Here is an 18,905-nt window from a genome sequence, read left to right as displayed (position 1 = left end):
CAGAGGCCTAAAGTGCTACAATTAAAAATTACTCTCAAAGCATTAAATACAGGTTCAATTAAAACAAAGAAAGATATCCCAAACTAGCATTCAAATTTCTAAGTATAAGAAACAAGAACATGATTTTGCAGGGGATGTCGATTTCTCTTTCCCCAGTTCTTGAGTGCTCTGCCCTTTTGCAGTAAAGCAGTGTTTTTTCTCTTGGGATGGGATGAACTGTTATCAAAAAAAGAAGAATTTGAAACCCTCTTCTAGCTGATGATTTAATCTAATTCATTATGCTAGACAGATACATACATTTTAGGCTATATAAAAGTAAATATATTCTCAGTAGCAGCAGAAAACATACCTGCCTTTCCCATCATCTCAGTAATTGAAAGCACTTCACTACTAAGGAAATGCCAAATAATACAATTGTAGATTCCAAACCTGTTGTATTCAGTTGAAAACTGCAACTCTTTAAGCCATGCCTGGATACTTTTTTTGTTCCAACAATAAAAAAAAAAAAATAATCTCTAGTCTTTACTACTGGGAAGTTCTGAGCACATTCAGCTGGGGATACAGAAACACTGAAGGAACACAGGATTCACTGCCAAGTTTCATGAAAGTCAAGAAAAATGCAGCATTTTGAGTTCTGAGAAACAGATATATTTCATTTTTAAAAATGGAAAAGCTGTGTAGTAACAAAAACACGGTATGTGCATAGAATCTAAAGAAGCTCCACAAATCTGCTGCTTCTGCAAAGTAAAAAACCAACAAAATAGTCTTAAGGCCAATTTTTCTTTTCTTTTTTAAAGTTGACAGTAAGCTATGTGGTTCTAATGTGTTTAAGCTGTGAACGTTATTTGAAGTGGGTGTCACAGGCAGAAACTCCCAGAAGCAGATTCTAGCACACCATGTAAGCTCCAAGCACTCTCCGCAGAGACAACCAGGAAAAACACAAAACCAGACCACCACCATTTTGGGGTTGATTTCCACACATTTGTAAACATTACATTTTAATACACATTTGGTTACAAGTGTGAAAAATATCTGAAAACAAGCATGGCATCCTATTAGTACCAAAGAAGATTACTACCATTCCATAATACTATTTGTTTAGCTGTGGGTGAAAGTGCAGTTTAGAATACCTATATTTTCTATTTCTCATCTTAGTTGGACTCTTTTGTTACACCAACAGCTTCAGCAAAGAACCCCATATATATCTACATTTAACTTTTCTTTGTTCTTTACAGGAAAAAAAGCTCAATTACTCACTTCAAAAACAAAAGCAAAGAAGAATCCACAAAGCAAAAAAAGAATCCACTGATACCAATAACAATTCTAAAACATGCTACAAAAATCTTTTAGAATTGCTCTTAAATACCCTCTCCTTACTTGACTTCTTCTCAATGACATAGTAGTCTTAATGGATATGAAGCAACTAATTTAAGTTAATGGAATTCTTCCTCTGAGACTTGCTTACTCTTTTCTTCAAGGAAACACCATTCAGATATGACACCCACATGAAAATTTTGCATGAGAAGAGTTACTTGCAACTAACAGATTTTTAATTCTTTGAACTGGCTTTGCAGGAGTTGAAAGTACATTGAAATTACGTACAATCTGCAGGAAAGCCAACAGGTATCCAAATAATACTGAATCAATGAACAAAGAGATCAGTTCAGGAATTGACTAAAAATTCAGAGAGGCAATTGGATCATATAGTCTTTTTTATATTTCAGACCCTTACATTTTTTAAATACACCTCTCTATTGAGCCAATTAGCTTGTTTGCATTGCAGTTCCTCTGGAAAATATGGAAAAGTAGAAAATTGTCTGCTCTAATAGTTTACCCCTTTCAGCCTCCCAGACTTGCGCCTGATTTTGGACACTTAGTAGAACAAGAATCAGTGAACCTTTTTTTTTTTTTTTGTCCCCCCCGAAATTAAAGAACCTTTAGTGTTCAATAGCATCTTCCAGTCAAGGTCCATATATGCTAATCAAATCACCTATCACTATACAAGCTCTTTTTCTGAGCCCAACCCTGAATATTCTCATTTGACCGATTATTAAGAAAAATGAGGTTGAGAATCTGTCTTCTTTCTTCTGGCTGAATTATTTATTTTCAAAGTTAAGGACCTTCTGTTTCTGTTTTAAAACACTGTATTCCAGGCAGGTTTATGAGGAGATAGTCAGAAGGCAAGTTAGTCCCAAACTTCTTGGAAGCCCAGTGCAGATCAGGCCATATTTGACCTCAAACGACTGTCTGCTCAACAGAGAAAACCTGTCACTAATGGAAACAGCATTTACCTTCAGTTTCCAGCTTTCTGGTTAATCTGAACTATTTTGTGGAAAAGTCCAAAGCTGTATAGCATCTGAAAAGTGTTTTCAGGATTTCTATCTGAGTGGGAATGAAGTGACCAGGTAAGGTCTTTGTGCATTGATACAAGGGAGTAATTAAAACAGTTGACTTGAGATTTCTAGATATTGGTAGCAACAGCTTCAGAAAACAAGGAGCCAATGACAATAAAAATGGTTCCAGATGATTTATTACGTCTTGGCACCACAAACGTAGGGTGTTCAGTACCTGCATATGACAAGCGATGTCAGTTTACTATTGTATTTACATTAAACAAGGTTGAACATAAAACTTTCACCCTATTTTCCAGGTGCAACTATTTATTCCATGGATTAACGGTTACTCTTAATTTAGAAAAAAATACTGTATTTTCTTAGTACTAAGACAAAAATATTTGTTGGATAAAGCTCTACATTAATATTTGAAATACCTACAGGGTGTGACTGTAGCAATGTATTCTCGACAGAGCCCAAAACAAGATAAATTGCACTTTTAAAAGAGTGAAGAAAATTGTCAGGCATAAAGGTATAGCAGGTGTAGTGTACATACAGCACGGTCCGTACAGACAAGCACAGAATCACCGCCCAGTCCGTGGGCTTACCCAGGCGACCACAGCACCTGCACACAGCCTTGGCTGGGACAAGGCCACCCATGGAACAAGACTAACGCACTGCCACAGAAAGATCCTGCTGGGACTGGGGCAAAACGATGCTATTTTGGTCCAGGTGACAACTGGATCAGATCACCAAGTTGTTATGCCATATGTCAACCCTGAGGAACACTGGGTTTGGTACCCGTTTTTACTGGGGTGGGGTGGGTGGGCAGGGGAAAGAAGCAATTTCCGCACCCACCCACTTTTTTTTTTTTTTTTTAAAGCTTTTGAATACAACTGGAAATACACTTTAAATAAAACTATTTAAATCCTACAGCAATGAAAGATGACTACCATGAATGAAGAAACAATACGCCAAAGCTTTACAAACTATTTGTAAACACAGAACAAAGGCTTCACAAGAAGTCTCTGTGCTAAAAGCATGTAAGGCTTTAATGCTTTAAACACAAGCGCAGTGTCAGAAATTGGAAAAGATTTTTGACTCATAAGAAACAATACGATTAGTGTCTTGCAAAATACAAAAAAAAATAATTGTAATCTATCTTTTAATCAGTTTTGATGGGCAGCATCTTTTTCCCTAAGACTGGAAAATAAATTTAACAGATATTCCCCCCCACCTCTTCTCAAGAATGGAAGAATATTTACATAAAATAGAAAGCTAAAGTTACACCACAAAATATGCTGGAAATTTTTCTCAGTCTTCATTTTCCCAGACTTCTGCCTTCAAGTGGTCTTTTATTGCTGCTGTCCTCAAATTCTTCACTCCATACTTGGGCAGTTTCCACCTCCTCAGTCTTTGTCCACAGCTATACCAGCAAGCCTCCAGCTTTTTTGCTACTATTGTGTGCGAGATTTCAGTAAGCAAAATAAAATTCCTCCAAGCAAATACATTTGTGCCAGTGCAAACGCATCTAACACTTAATGTTTGTCAGGCAAAAAGTATTTCTAATAATTTTAACATTTAACTGTGTAGACCTCTCCTGCAACTCAAGACATTACATTTAATGTTTGGGCAAGCTCTTCAGACCACAGCAATGCAAGTAGCTTGTTTACAAGATGAACAGACATCACTTCAGCTACAAAAATACCACTGTTCTAAAAATAGCTAGACAAATGGGCAATACCAGGGCAGATGACAGTCATTCTTAATAAATAACCGATTAGGATCTGAATAGCCCATGAGTATTACTGAACTTGAGCCATTCAAAGAAAAACAAAGACAACAGAGACCTAGCATTTTTAAGAACAATTTATGAAAATATCTGCCCCAAAATTACTAGCACAAAACACACTAATTAATATGAGAAGTCAGTATGAAAAGAGAAAGCCAAATGAATACCTGACTGGTAAGTTGCTAACTTGTCAACCAAAAGAGCGAGTACATTATTAAGCCTAAAACAATGAAACATAGGTCTATAAAAGAAGTGAATTAATCAAAAAGGTCAAATAGGACTTCCTATTAGCATGGAAAAAGGGATAGTTTAATTAAAACTATTTCTTTTAATTAAATCAGGAAATACTGTGTGTACAGTTGACAGAGTGGATATTCACCGACCAAACTAGGTGGACTGATGACAGCCAAGACAGACCTGGAACAGGCTCAGTCTGTTCCCATGGAAAAGAAACATTAAGGCTAAAAGCATGCAGCAAATGCTCACGATTAAGAGCATATGCAAAGTAATGCAATTGTATATGAAAAGAAATTTGTCACTTGGGCACTTCTCACTGTTTGCTTACCAGTTTAGAAGAATTCTAACCCTCTCTCCAAAGCAGCTTGGCACCCTTATTCACCTCCCGCTACCTAAACCATTGAAGACCACCACCACCCCCACCCCCCGCCCCAAATCTACTCGTATAGTAAGGCAGAATGCAATGGGTCATTTCCTACTGCACACGCCCTGTGTACCCTTCAAGACATATCACTCAACAACAGGGGTGTTTTTTTTTTGGGGGGGTGGGGGGTGGTGGTGTTTGTTTGTTTGTTTGGTTTTTTTTTTAGTTTAAATTACACCGCAGCACCATCACCTCTGAAGGAGGCTTCAACTAGCTAACTTGGGCATGATCAAAAGCTCACCAAAGCATCACAGAACATCAAAAAAAAAAAAAACCCCAACAACCAAACAAAAAAGCATCACCAGCTGCAAGCAATTAATGGTGTCTTCAGAGCTGACATACCCTAAGGCTCCGGCCATTCTAGGGGATCTGACTGCTGTGGACAAACAGCTGATTATGAAACCTTCTTTGGGAAAAGCTAGAGCCACTGCCTACACATGCATGCACATTTGAATTGGAAGACTATCTTAGAAGATTTTGACTCTTAACTTTCCCCCTTACTAGCATCTAACTCCAAACCATCTTTAGAAAAATTTCTGTTCTACAGAGCGTATGAGAATGAAGCTAAGAAAAAAGTAAATACTGTTTGCACTGCTTCTGCCATAGCTCCAGGGAAAGCGGTTTACATACAACCCTTCACTCTTCTTACTTTTTGGTTGCTGTCATGTAGTCACCTGAGGAGCATTAAGTATCCGAGCATTGCTTTTCAATCCTGCACTGTAACAACTACATGATGGTGAAGCCTACTATCCTCTCCTTACTTCTCTCCAACATTTATAAAAATACATGTATATATACATATACATACATGGACACACAGTTACTCATGATGCTGAGACTGGGTAAAACACTGACCTTAGACACACACAAAACCATAGAAATGATGTGCAACATCTGGTAGAACAGAGAAAAGAACCTTGTTTCTCAAACATTTCATAGTGCAATTCAAAAGGAAACTAACACCTGTAACAGGTTACTTAAAATTAGCCAGAAACATCAGATAAGCTTTAAAAAATAGATTACCTGTACAACTTATTATTTTTGGAGAAATAAACTATTGATGACTGGATTTCGGACCCAGTGACAGAGGAAATGAAGCTGAAAGGACTTCTCTTAAAGCATTAAGCAAAGAGGTAAGACAAGGAAGAGGTAACAGAATGTATGGCAATTTAAACAGAATTTAAACGGATTTGAAGGGAGAAGGGGAAGGCCAAGGTGGAGAAGAAGAAAACCTGAAAAGAAGAAATGAAAATGAATTAATTGTAATCACCCAGAGACTCCATTTCAGTTAAACAATTTCAGTTTCTTACCACCATAATTAGCTTAAATTCCTTATTTTACTTTTCCAAAAAAGGTCATTAGGGACATTTTATAAATGCATTCTGACACTACAAGGCACACGCCATGCTGCAGTTCTGCTACTTCTTCGGCACTTGTTCTTCAGTCACCCAAAGCAAGGCAATCTCTCAGCAGGACACAAAGTCTGTTACGTCTTATTTTTTCAACGTGGAACCAAAAAATTCAGATTTCATTACTTAAACGGCTGTTGCCATTGCATCTCAAAGCACAAACACAGAACCACAATGCCTGGGAAAGAAAATAAGAAATAGGGAATAAAAAAAGCTATAGTACTATACGATCAACTTAATAGAGGACTTAAAAAATAGCCCACAACATTACTATCAAAAACCAGAATTATACCTTCATTGCACATAGACTTTATATTTGAGGTTACAATTTCGATGCATAACCCTTGAGATAATTTTAGTTTCTCACACACACATTTGCAAAGAAGTCATTGCGGCTGTGTTTTGCTAAATAAAAAGCATCATAACATCTGACTCATGATCCTAAACGCACGCCTCAGGCTCAACCTTCTTTGCAAATTCTCCCACATCCAAATCTGACTATGCTTACTTTGCATCTTCATGCTCCCTGATTATTGCCGTGTCTTTTAATGTCTTATTGCTCTGACTGACTGCATTCGCTGTGTGAGCAGATTTTTATATGGCCATTGGAAAGTATTCTCTGGTTGGAACAGGAAGATGCAGCTTGTCTCCAGCAAAGACTACTGCATGAGATTCACCTGAGCGAACAGGATATAACTGTCCTCTTGAGAATCAGAACAAAATGAACTATTGTCAGAAAAATGGAAACAGTAGGTTCTTTATAGGACATCAGGCACCTGGTGACTAAAGCCAAAGACAACTATACACAGTATTTCTGGATACGATTACAAACACTCTATTACTTTCTCTGCTTTAGTATTACACTTCTATAGAGTGAAATGGATTCTCCCCAGAAAAGTTTGCCTTTCCTGGACTATTATATTTTTAGACATCTTTATTTCAACTGTATTCCTGATTAACATGGTAAATTGTTTATTTTTGTTCAGTTTGTGTTTGGTTTTTTTGTTTGTTTTTTTTTTGTTTGTTTGTTTTTAATAGAGAAAAATTGAAAGTCTGATAAAGAAACATTTATGCAGTCTTCATGACAGGTAACCAAATAACAACAGCTTAATGAAAACATGAAAATGGTACTTTGAAACATGAAAAGCATAGACAGATCATGGATTGTAAGTGTATCTGCCTTTCACAGAGTACCTCTAAGCTCCCCCCCCCCGACCGAAATACAGGGAGTATAAATGCAAAACATCAAGCACTTCATCAGCTACCAAGTATAGATCTGAAGTGCAATGAATGTAGTGAAAAGATGCAACACCACACAGAGGAGCAGAGCACCTCAGCAAGGAGATCCCTGGCAGCAAACAGCCTCTGCAAGACATTATAGGCAAGTCCAAATGCGCAAATGCTAGAGGCAGCGTAACAAGTAGCTCAGAAGCAGGAACAGGAGGTCCGTGAGCCAAAGCAAAACACAAACTGGTGCCTGCTGAGACCAGAAGCCCAACATCAGAAACAGTTGCATTCAAAGAATATGAATCTATGACCAACTGGCAGATCACAGAGAGATGCTTCTGGTCACTGCATTGTCAACAGTAAGATTTGAGCAAATATTGCAAACACCAAACATTAAAAGCCTCATTAGATGGTTTTACTATTTGCATTACAGTGAACTATTGTTAAAGACCGAGTTTAGAGCTCTAGCAGATCTTTTGTTACTCATCTTGAACACACATTATTGATAGTACTTACTTTATCTTACTTATGATAAAAATAAGACCTGTGTATTTAGTAAAGTCATTGACTTACTGCTGATAAACCCTAGGACATAAGGTATTTCCATCAGCTACCTGTGTTGGTGGTACACAGATCATGCAGTGACAGGTATAATAACAAGGACTTGCAGCAGCAGAAGACAGGCATTTTCTTACAGCACCGACAATCCAGTAAAACTGTAGTCTAACAGCCCATGGTCTAATACAGATTTAATGGCTTAGCAGTCTCTTTTAAAAGAGAACTCAAGTGCAAGCAGATCATATTCACTGCCTATCCTGTCTCTTCATGTACCGGATACAAATAACGTTGCTTACAAGAGATAGATCCTATGCAAGAAAAGCCTCCTTAATGCTTTCTTTGAAGCTATAAAGGCAGCAGTCATTTTGGTTTTGATACAGAAAGTTAGATCACCATCACATACATTGCATTTCTACATCGTTTGAAATATCAATACATATTTTAATGTTATGATATTGTTAAATGTATGAAATTTGAGTCAAAAATTGCTATGATTGTTACCAACTAATTTCTGCCATTCATTGACCAAGATTATTTTTTCTCTTATTTTTTAAAAAAAGCACAAGGTGCTTTTTTTTCTTTTACAGCCAGCATGGCAATGTAATAGCTTTTTCCATGCATCACTGCTATTCAGGCTGTAGTCTCCAGGAAGAAAAAAAGCAAATGGGCAGTCTGGGGAAGTAGAGTTTCCTTCTTCCTTCTAAATCCATTTGTGAGGCATCCAATCAAGAAAAAATTAGTCATCTAGTGGAAGCTTATGCCTTAAAAACTTCCAGATGGTTTTATACAAGCAATTTTTGATGAGAATACAGAATTACATGTTTTAATCATATAGTAATCTACCATTTCTTGGCTTTTAACATGGTAATATCATATGGCACTAACAGTAGTAGATCTTACGTTAAAAGGTTATTCTTAGCCACAGATATTATTTTCTCCAGAATGACTGGCAGTTTGCAGCTGATGCAGGAAGCAAACCTTCCTCTCCTGAAGACCAGTGACATAAAAAGAAAAGCAGAAGCTTTTAAGGAGGGATTCTTAGCAAATAAACACCACGCTTCCCACACTGTTCTTCTGGAAGGGTAATTACTTTGTGATATGCTTAAAAAAAAGAAATGCCCGAAAGATGTCAAGTGTTGCCTTTTAAATCAGGAAATTATCCCTGAAGCGGTTCTCAGATAAAATTTTTTGCATGTCTTCTGTCCACCTGCCTCTCTCCAGTATTAGACAAACAACAAAACTCACCTCTGGAAAATTAGTTGCCTGTTCGGCATTTGTGTGATGTTAATTTCAGCAGTCATTCTGGTTTTTGGTGCCCCAAAATTGAGTTTCAATAGAAGGATGGGAATTGTGGAGTGCAACACTATGTCATTCTCCAGTTTATGTGTAAACACAGCATGGAGCACACTGCAAGGTTTCTGCTAACAGCTAGAAGCTACTAAAAATCCCAAAACAATACATCAACTAGTTACGGGTTTTTTTCTGAAATACTGTGAAAAATTTGTACTCCCAAGTAATTTAATTATAATGATAAGAGTTTATGTTGCTACATTCTAGGGCCCAAAATTTGAGTTTGTACTACAGTTACTGCCAAGTACTCTCAGTGAATGTTAAGCCCCTTAGTAATTCCCTTCATATTACATCTGTTTGTATTTTGGCTCTCCCGTCTATGTCTGAGTACAAGCAAACTGCTGTTCCTTACAGCAAGCCCCGATCAATAACAGAGAAACTGAAAACTTTGTTCCTAATCTTGCAGAGTTTAAATGACACTTGTGTAAATTTACTTGAAGAACCATGCCCATGTGCTCACTCCTTTGCTACCTTGAATGTTTCCTTAAATCATTCAAAAATGTGGCTGCAAGTGTATAGCGCCTTTCCCTGAGCCACTACATATTAATGATTTTACGTTTTTGCATAGAACCAGCATTTGTTGCTGTAGGCACACACACATCGAGCACAGAAGTATCAACAAGCTAATTACAAACAAGACAAAAGGCTCAGGCAAATGTGACTGACTTTACAAGCTCTCTCAGTTGTCACCTACGCTGCATGCAAACGAAGGAGAAATAATTGATCCGGCTGATATCTGAAATTGTAGCAAACTGGAGGCTGGCACAAATACCTCCAGTAACCGAAGTATTTGCTGCCAGTGGCTAGCACAAGGGATGCTGTAGCTGTGTGCATATCTAACTGCTCCGATAGGAGTGAATCAACATGAACTCCTGTGGCCAAATTTCAGATGGCCTGGGACAGTCTCTTTCTCTTCATTTATTTATTGCAAAACAGGGAGGAGTCATCTATGCTTGGATCAGCTCCTCCAGAAACAAAATAAATAAATGAACTTGTGATCTAAACACAACGGTTCTTTAATTTTTAAAGTACACAGTTAAGAGAGTTTGGGGAATGTTTCTGAAGAATATGAGAAACAGTATGCACTGACAGTTTCTCATTTACAGAGAAAGTTAACAAAAAGCAGATGTAGCTCATAATACAGCGACTGCAATACATGCTGTAATTAATCTGGCATTCCAAACAATAAACACTATGTCAGCAAGAGACTTGCTTTAAATCTTTAAGTCAATTACGTATTGATTGCCTTAGCAACACATTACAGAAAATATTTACCATTTTCAAAGCTGTGTTTTTCAAGTATTGCTTGTCTTAACTGCAACAGGTAGCCTGTAGATTAATTAAGAAGCTTAGCAGTGAGCAAGTACCCAAAATGAATACTCAGAGAACTATTAAAGCTACAAAGATTGTTTTCCTTGATATATTCACAAGCCAATCATCATAAACACAGAAAACAATTTTTCCAGCTTTTTATCTCAGCCTAGGGAGAGCAGCCACTCTCAAGAGACTGGATATTCTGGGGGGTGTGCATGCATTTCAGACTGCAAAATATGCAAATATTTCAATCTTGGCAAATCACAGAAAAACTAGACTAGAAGATAGTGAGGTCTAGGAAGCTGGGTCTTCAGGTACAAAATACATCCACTTAGAAAAATGGTGGCAGTGGTGTTTTATTTGAGTTACCAAGAAACTCAGTCATTTTTGTTTCAGGTTCTATATTCACAGTTTGAAGTAAAAAAATTCCCCATGCTAGTCTGCCACTAACTGTTTCTCTATGACAAGACAATAAAAAAAAAAAATAAAAAATTACAGCCCCTTTCCAGCATATCTCCTACAAATCCATCATGTCCTATCAATTTAAACCAAGAAAACACAGAGCAACAGCTGTGGACAAACAACATAAGACAGCTGAAAATCATCCCTGCGGTTTAGCTATCTAAATATTTGTGGGAGACAAGTTTTCCATTATGCATAGAAAAGCCAAATTCCAGCTCACAAGTATAGTAAAAAAATAAAAATAGATATTTCAATCAATATCAATTCAACAAATTTACGCCACATTCACAAAGTTGCCTTCAACTGATTTTACTGTGACAAAATTAAACCAGAATTAAAGAATTTTTGCAAAGACTTATTTTTGTTTACTGCTACCACCATGCATAAGTCACTCCAGAAATTACCTTCAAACACAAGACTTACAAAATAAAGACAATACTGGAGACAAGCTGGAAAATATGACCTAGCACTTGCCATATGCTACCATGCCAATTTACCTCCTGAATGTCAATGCTGAGTATAGTATTATGTCAATATTTTAATTAGCAGCTATGGCCTTACAAATCTCACTGTCTAGATAAAATTTAGCCTGCCCACAGAAATAATAAAAAAAAAGAAAATAAAACAGGAAGTTGTATTGTTAGGGTGATTAAGCCAGAAGCAACTGCTTGCAGGTACAGATTTAGCAACCTAAATTTATGCACTCAAATATAACTTACCAGATGTTCATTTTCAGCTGCTGCTAAAGTCAGAAATTACTGCGGTTCAAGTTCTAATAAAAAAAAATTACAAAAGAGGAAGAAGCAAAAAATATGCAAAAAAAATAGTAATCCCTGTTTGTTACTGTATATTGGTGTGTGTGCGCGTGTGTGTACATGCATAAAGCTAGTTAATTGTCAAGAGCCTCTTACTTCTTGACAATTTCTTCCTTTGGGCTGATACGTTGTTTACACTGCTAAGCAGTGTTTTTTTAATATAATGAGTCAGCTGATTAAAATGATAATCCATTTTGTCATAAGCTTATACACTTTATGATCTTTTTGTCCTGCATTTCACTAATTATTCATGCTACAAATGGCCTTCTCTACAGTAATTTTTTTTCTTGGTTTATTTTTCTTGTAACCCCTCACTCTGGAAGAAATCCCATCTCCACTTACGGAATCCAAAAGTCTGTTCCCCTCCCTAGTGCACTGCCGTGGCTCTTCTACATGGATTCCTTCTTGCAGCATCCTTCAGTAAGAAACTAAAATGCATTTAACTTTTTTTAAAAAGTTTCAGAAGTGAAGGGCTGAACTATTACAGGTGGTCATTTAAGCCACCTTCATGGCAGGAGCTAGTATACTAGAGCACTGTTGATAAGTTACTTAATCTGTCCTGAAAAAGCTCTACTAGTAGGGGACCCCAAAGCCTATAAACTTATTACAATAATTACCTATTCCTGTCCCACCTAAAATCCAAGAGAAATCTGTGACACAAATGTTTGTTTTTAATTCTGTCTTAAGTAGACATGGATAACAATCACCTTTTTCTTATTCCCACATAGCCCTCAATTTTTTAGATTATATATAACATTATTTTTTTTTAACCTTTTCCCAATTTTTTGTTTTCAAACATCATCTTTGCTTTCCTGTGGATTTTCTCCAAATTGTCCAAACTCTGAAGACTAGCACCGATAAGTAGTACGATTTCACAGGTGAAAACTCACCAGTATTAAGTTGCACAAAATAAATATTTCTTTTATTTACAAACCATGAGCCTGAATATATGTCCCAGTTTGCTTTATTCTAGGACACAGAATTAAACTCCAGTGCCTGTTTAATCTGACACACACACTGACATTTAAACCTCTTTCTTCAGGACTGCACACCTGAGCTTTCTTCGCCAAGTAGCCTGTGTTGAGTCACCGTTACTGAATTGTTACTAATTTTGCATAGTTTCTCCAGTTTGTTTTGAATGTAAATTGTATTCTGTCAACTTGATGATGGTTGCAAATTTTATAAATACATACTATCCCATCAATAAATGATCAATGAAAGCACTGCCCAGTATGGGACAGAACATTAGAATACCTAACAGAAAGACAGACGTTACATTTCAATCATTGTAAGGATGGGAAGTGGCTGGACCACTTCAGTTTCAGGCAAGTTTCCTGCAAGCAGTAAAGGAAACATATATTGCACCCCAATAGTCACGTTCAGTGGTTCACTGCCCTACCCCCCGAAAGCGTGCTCATTCTGAAAGTTTAGATTTCTTTGAAGTGACCAAATGTATATCTATAAACAAGTCAATTCACATCTGTAGTTCTACACATGACAGTACAGTCACGCAGAAAAGCTAACACGAGCTTAACTTCTCACTGCACTACATTACAACAGAAACGGAAGATGAGAAATATACACAGGAATGTATTTTGCAGATGTATAACTTCATATAACTCTATAAATTTATTGCCAAAAACCTTGGTGGGAACTGTTTGGCATTGCAATATTTTAAGCAAGTTCCACAGAACATCTTGCATTCTCTTGAAGCCCAAGATTTTCTCAGCTTGCTTTCTTGGCTATTATTGTCCTTCAGTGTCACAAAACCAAGCAGTTTACAGTATTTGACATTGCACTGGACACAAATCTAATAAGCTGGATGATAGTTGCACTCAAAATTTAATCCTTTTTATTGCCGTCTTGTTTTACTTGCATATATTCTAATTCTGTTTTGTGATTTTTAGTAGAAAGTGCCAATATCCTCAACTCCCAGGGACTAGAAATTAATGCTTTGCATTCCTAGTATTTTAAATCATACATATGTTTTGATGCAGGATGAGACATCTGTTAAATGTTTAACAAATTGAAATTGCAGTCATCTAAATTGCATCTTTATGGAGGTAGCACAAAGGTATTGGAGATGAGAATAATGACATGTTAGATACTTAATCGCTGGTCTAAGACAGTAATTAAACTCTGCATCAGTCCAGCTTTTCCCCAGGATACTAATCAAGTAGGAACCTCAGAACTGTGTCCGACCTCATTTCCAAGATTAGGGTATGTATCGGAAGTCCATCCCAGACACCTATGAACATCATGCTGTAATTCTCCTCTCCACTTCTTGATATGTATGTTTTCACCCAGTCCTTCCCCCACATCTTCCTCTTTCCACCTCCCATCTGTCTTCCTATTATCTTTATTATTCTACTCTTTCAAAAAACTCATTTCTAAGACTCCCACTCTAACCTTACGTTTCCTGCCATTCGTTTGCTGAATCACATCTACTCTTTCCAACTGCCTTCAGTCGTCTCTCACTTACTCCATTCCACTTCATTCCCAACCTTTTCCTTTCCCACAGCTTTCCTCCCATCAACAAGAGGTCACTTGCCTTTCCCTTTCACAGGGGTTAATACAGGGACTGTACGTTGCCAGCAGTCCTCAGCGAGTAGCCTTGGTTGGTAAACATTGCCAGACGGTATCAGTCTCACTGGTTGAAGTATACCAGTTCAGCAGCTTCAATTACTGCCACCCAGCCAAAACTACAGGCTACCAGAATTTGAGAACCATTTACCATAAAACAACAAATATTTTGTAATTGCTAAAAATCCGGGTAGAAAAATATATATATATAAATATCAGAAGAACATTATTTATACCCTGCATATTGTTGTCTTCAGATCAGACTTGCTTTACAGGAAATGTGAAATCTTGCCACATACTCAAGGAACAAAATGACTAGCACAGTTTATACAAAGTTAAGTTTGGACAGATGAAAATGTTAAAATTCTGAAAACCATATTATAGTTATTTTTCAGATAGTCCCTCTTCCTGCTACTCTAGAAAAATCATATGATTCAAATTACAGTTTCCAGAGGAAGTAATTAGAGAGATTTTCTATCAGTGATGATTTTGTATGTTTGCACTTGGTCTTTGACACAGACTCAAGTCTATATTCAGAATGCACAGTGTAAAGAATATTTGAAACCAGAGCAGTCTAAAAATAATAATCCGATTTTCATTTAAAATACAAAGAGATTTGCAGAGACAGCATGATACTCAGTTACATTGTAATTCTGGACAGTTTATAGGAGTTCCACAGGTTTGAAGAGGGGAACGCAGCAGACAGCCCTACCTGCAAGTGCTACTGTCCGCAGGAAAGCCTGGAGCATTGGGTGAGGCACTGGCTTTGGGGAAAATTGGTCTTTGGATGGCAGTTACAGAAGCACAGAATTAAACTGGAAAGGCCAACATTTTATCAGCTACAGACTATCACATATGAGACATTATCCCTTCAGAGTATGAAAAAAGCAGTGTTCTCCGCAGTAATACTGGTGGGCATATGACAAGATCCATAGGTGGAGTTCTGCTATGCATGCTGGTTTCTCCATGTTTCTGAAAGCTGTTTGGGGATTCCAGCCTCCTCCACTCAAGCTGGTTTTATTCCAAATCAAAACAAAACTTTGAATCATCTTTACTACTGAGACATCATTGCCATTCACTGACAAATGCTGAATGCATAACTGATGTGTTTAAATTAGCATTCTCAACTAGGCTTGCAATAAGTTTTTCATACTAGTGTCAAACATTTGCATACAATAACGCATCAGACCAGCATCAAGAACTTCAACATCTCTTGAAAACTTCTGAACCATTACGAGTTAAACACATGGAAGCAGCAGTGAGTTACACTTAAAAAAAAGATGAGACATGACACTTCCCCTTTCTCAACACTTCTCCAACTACACAGAGGACAAAGTACATACTGGAAAATAAAACAACAAAAACATTCTATGGGCTTCAACTGACATTTGACATCAGTTTATCTTTCTCTTATGAAAAATACTAGAGTATGAATAATCCCTCTGCAAAAGGGAAAAAAGTATTACGAGTAATAACAGTTAACAAGGATAACATACAGCATTACAAGAAAATGACTGCAGCCTCCCCAGAAGCTGCATTCTAAAGCCTGACAGACAACTTCACCGATAGCTAGGAATTATCTGACCAGCATTTTATGCATTCTGATGACCAATGCAGGCTATTAATGCACTTTTGTAATCTTATTTCTTTTGAAAATGCCTATTTCATCTACATCAGAGCAAGTTAAGTCAGATAAACCCATTTAAGCAATTTAGAGGCCACAAATTGAAATCCAGTGTAACTAGAGAAAGACAAACTAATCAAGCAAATACTTCCCCACCTTATAAAGAACTTCCCACATGAAGGTATTCTGCATTTCAGATTATAAAACTATTCTGTTTTTCCACCTAAGATGCACGATTTAAAAACCCCAAAAACAACAAGCTACCTAAGGTGCCCCATCAATCAAGTGAATTAATTTTTACCTACAGGGAAATGCAAAATAGCATTACTTTTGCTGTAGAAAGGTCAAGCACAAAAATAAGTGCAACGCCATTTGAAGGAACATAAAACACGTGCCATTTTGCAGATCATGTACCATATCTGACTGATTTTTCTTTTTTTTATGAAGCAACTGCAGATCTAAGAAATTATCTTCCCTCCCCCCACCACCAAATCTTGTTAGCATTTTCAAGAAACATTACAGAGCATCCTTTATCTCCTGAGATGACTACCTTCAATATGAAGAAACATACTGTTGTGAAATTCATTTGCTTTTAAGACATAACATAACTGAAAAACCCTCAACTTATATACACAGGTATCAGCTGGACAATTGCATAACAGGATGAATCTTTTTTTCTTGTTTTCAGTGAGGTCAAATAAAAGCTGCAAAGCAATTTCGCTCCAAGCGTAGAAAGCTGACACAGAACACCCAAACCAGTGGCTCTGTTGTCACGGGCACCAACAAGGAAAAGGTATTGAAATGCCATGGCTTTTAAGATGACCTTTACTGAACTGGTAAAGTCAAACCTACAACTTTGTACTTTGGGAACCAAAACTAAATAGCTTTAAGAAAAATCCTGCTGACAAAAGAACGCAGGCCTCAATAAACCAGCAGCCCTGAATGCCCTCTCCATCAGTGGGTTTGACACCAGGGCATGCCAGGCTGGAGGGCTGAGCTACCTAGCAGGTAGCTATGGATGCAGCGGGACAGACCTTAAGCATGCAATGAGGATAAAGATAAGACTACAACTGCACTTTTGGTAGTTGTGAAAACCATTCTGTCTCCCCTGATTTAATTGCTGGCAAAAGCAGTTACTAGTCTTCCTGTTAGAAGTACTTGGAAAGAGCAGAAGCGAGTGCACCTTTATCGTTATTTGCAACATGCAGAACAAGGCTGTCCTCAGGGTACGGTGATCAAACACTACTGTGCCGTGCTATTATATGGAATTGTCTCAAACGGATGCACTGGGATCCCGTTTCCATTTATGGATGGGAGACATGTGGAGTAACTTCAACAGCTCATCTTATAGCCCCTTTTTGTTGACCTACATATAACCAGTTGGAGAGCTCCTCTCCTGAGGGAACAGGTGCCTACAGCACAGTCATCAATTTGTCACCTCCACTCACCTGACTGGATCTGTTATTGACAGGGGACAATTTCCTTTGCCCTGTAAAGGTGGCAATTCACACAAAGGAAGGCATCCAACAGCACTGTAAACGCCTAAACCAATCCTCAGATCGGCAGCAGTGACAGCGCTGCTGGCAGAGTTCCTGCTATTACACAGTATGTTATTTGCTTTATAAGAAACAGAATAACATCAGGCAATCTGAACCTGTATTTCCATTCATCTGCACAGAAAGAATGCAGACACAATCAAGATTAAAACTTGATCATGAACCAGTACAACAGTTACTTTTTTTACTTCAGCATCTAAGCACTTAAGAAACATACGTGCTCTCTTTTCTGTGTCACTTTACATCCCTAGTTAAAGATGATAGAACCAGCTGTGGTTGCTCAGAACTGGACATCACTCCATACATTTTTGCCTCCTAGCAAGAGTTAGGGTACAGTCCTGCAGGCCAGTTAGCACAATTTTCAAGAGCATTTTAGTGGATTAGAAGCTAAAGTTTGTCAAAAAGCTTCATATACCACTGCAGGTCTTCAAGGGCCTGATTAATTCCGCCCCCTGCCTGTTTGTTGTTGTTTTCCATATTTGTTTTGTTGTTGTTGGTTTTTTTTTTTTTTTTTGTGGGGTTTGTTGTTGTGTTTTTTTTTTTTTTTAAATTGAGGCTTAAGGCTCTAAGCCAATTAAGTGGCTACTCATAGCATGGAACTTAAGGTAGAAAAATAAGTTGACTATATCCCATGTTCACTCTCTTCCACGCAATTTGCTTTGGGTTTGGGTTGTTGGTTGGTTTTTTTTCATGAAAACAGCAGAAGCTAAAATTACTGTAACTAGGAACAGACCACAGAGATGAAAGAAGGACAAAACCAAAAGTTGACCCAAACTACAGAAAGTTACTGTTACAGTACTCGTTCCATTTAGAAGTCTGAAGCATTTGGCACTCCTGTGATGCTATGTGACCTTCTCAGGTGGGGCTGGCTTAGCATTTAAGACTGACATGCAAAATAAGACTCAATACATCACTGCATTTACAGAAACAAACTATGAATCCCTTTTACAGCAATTTACAGTAAAGAGTATTTTTCTTAGGCTTAAAGACTGATAAATTAGCTACACAGCTATGTACTGGCAAGCATACAAGCAAGTCTGGCACATTAAGCTCTGTTCGCTATTATTCCCCTCACCATTTTTAAGCAGTTTTGGAGATTATACGTGGCTACAAACGAAGAGATTGTCATTTTAGAAGTGAAAGAAGTTATAGGATGACTTTTAGAACTTAGCAAACAAAGACTTTTAACACAATTTACATGGGCGTATTCTTTAAAAAAAG

General features: G+C 37.5%; 1 protein-coding gene across 1 annotated transcript in view; it reads right to left on the bottom strand.

Annotated features, from left to right (window-relative positions):
• Positions 1–18,905, bottom strand: part of BICC1 (BicC family RNA binding protein 1) — a 112,525-nt gene that overhangs the window by 29,380 nt on the left and 64,240 nt on the right. The window lies entirely within an intron of this gene.

The sequence above is a fragment of the Falco punctatus genome (genome assembly GCF_963210335.1).
Source record: "Falco punctatus genome assembly, chromosome: 9".
Classification (NCBI taxonomy): domain Eukaryota; kingdom Metazoa; phylum Chordata; class Aves; order Falconiformes; family Falconidae; genus Falco; species Falco punctatus.
This window is presented reverse-complemented; position numbering and strand designations above follow the sequence as displayed.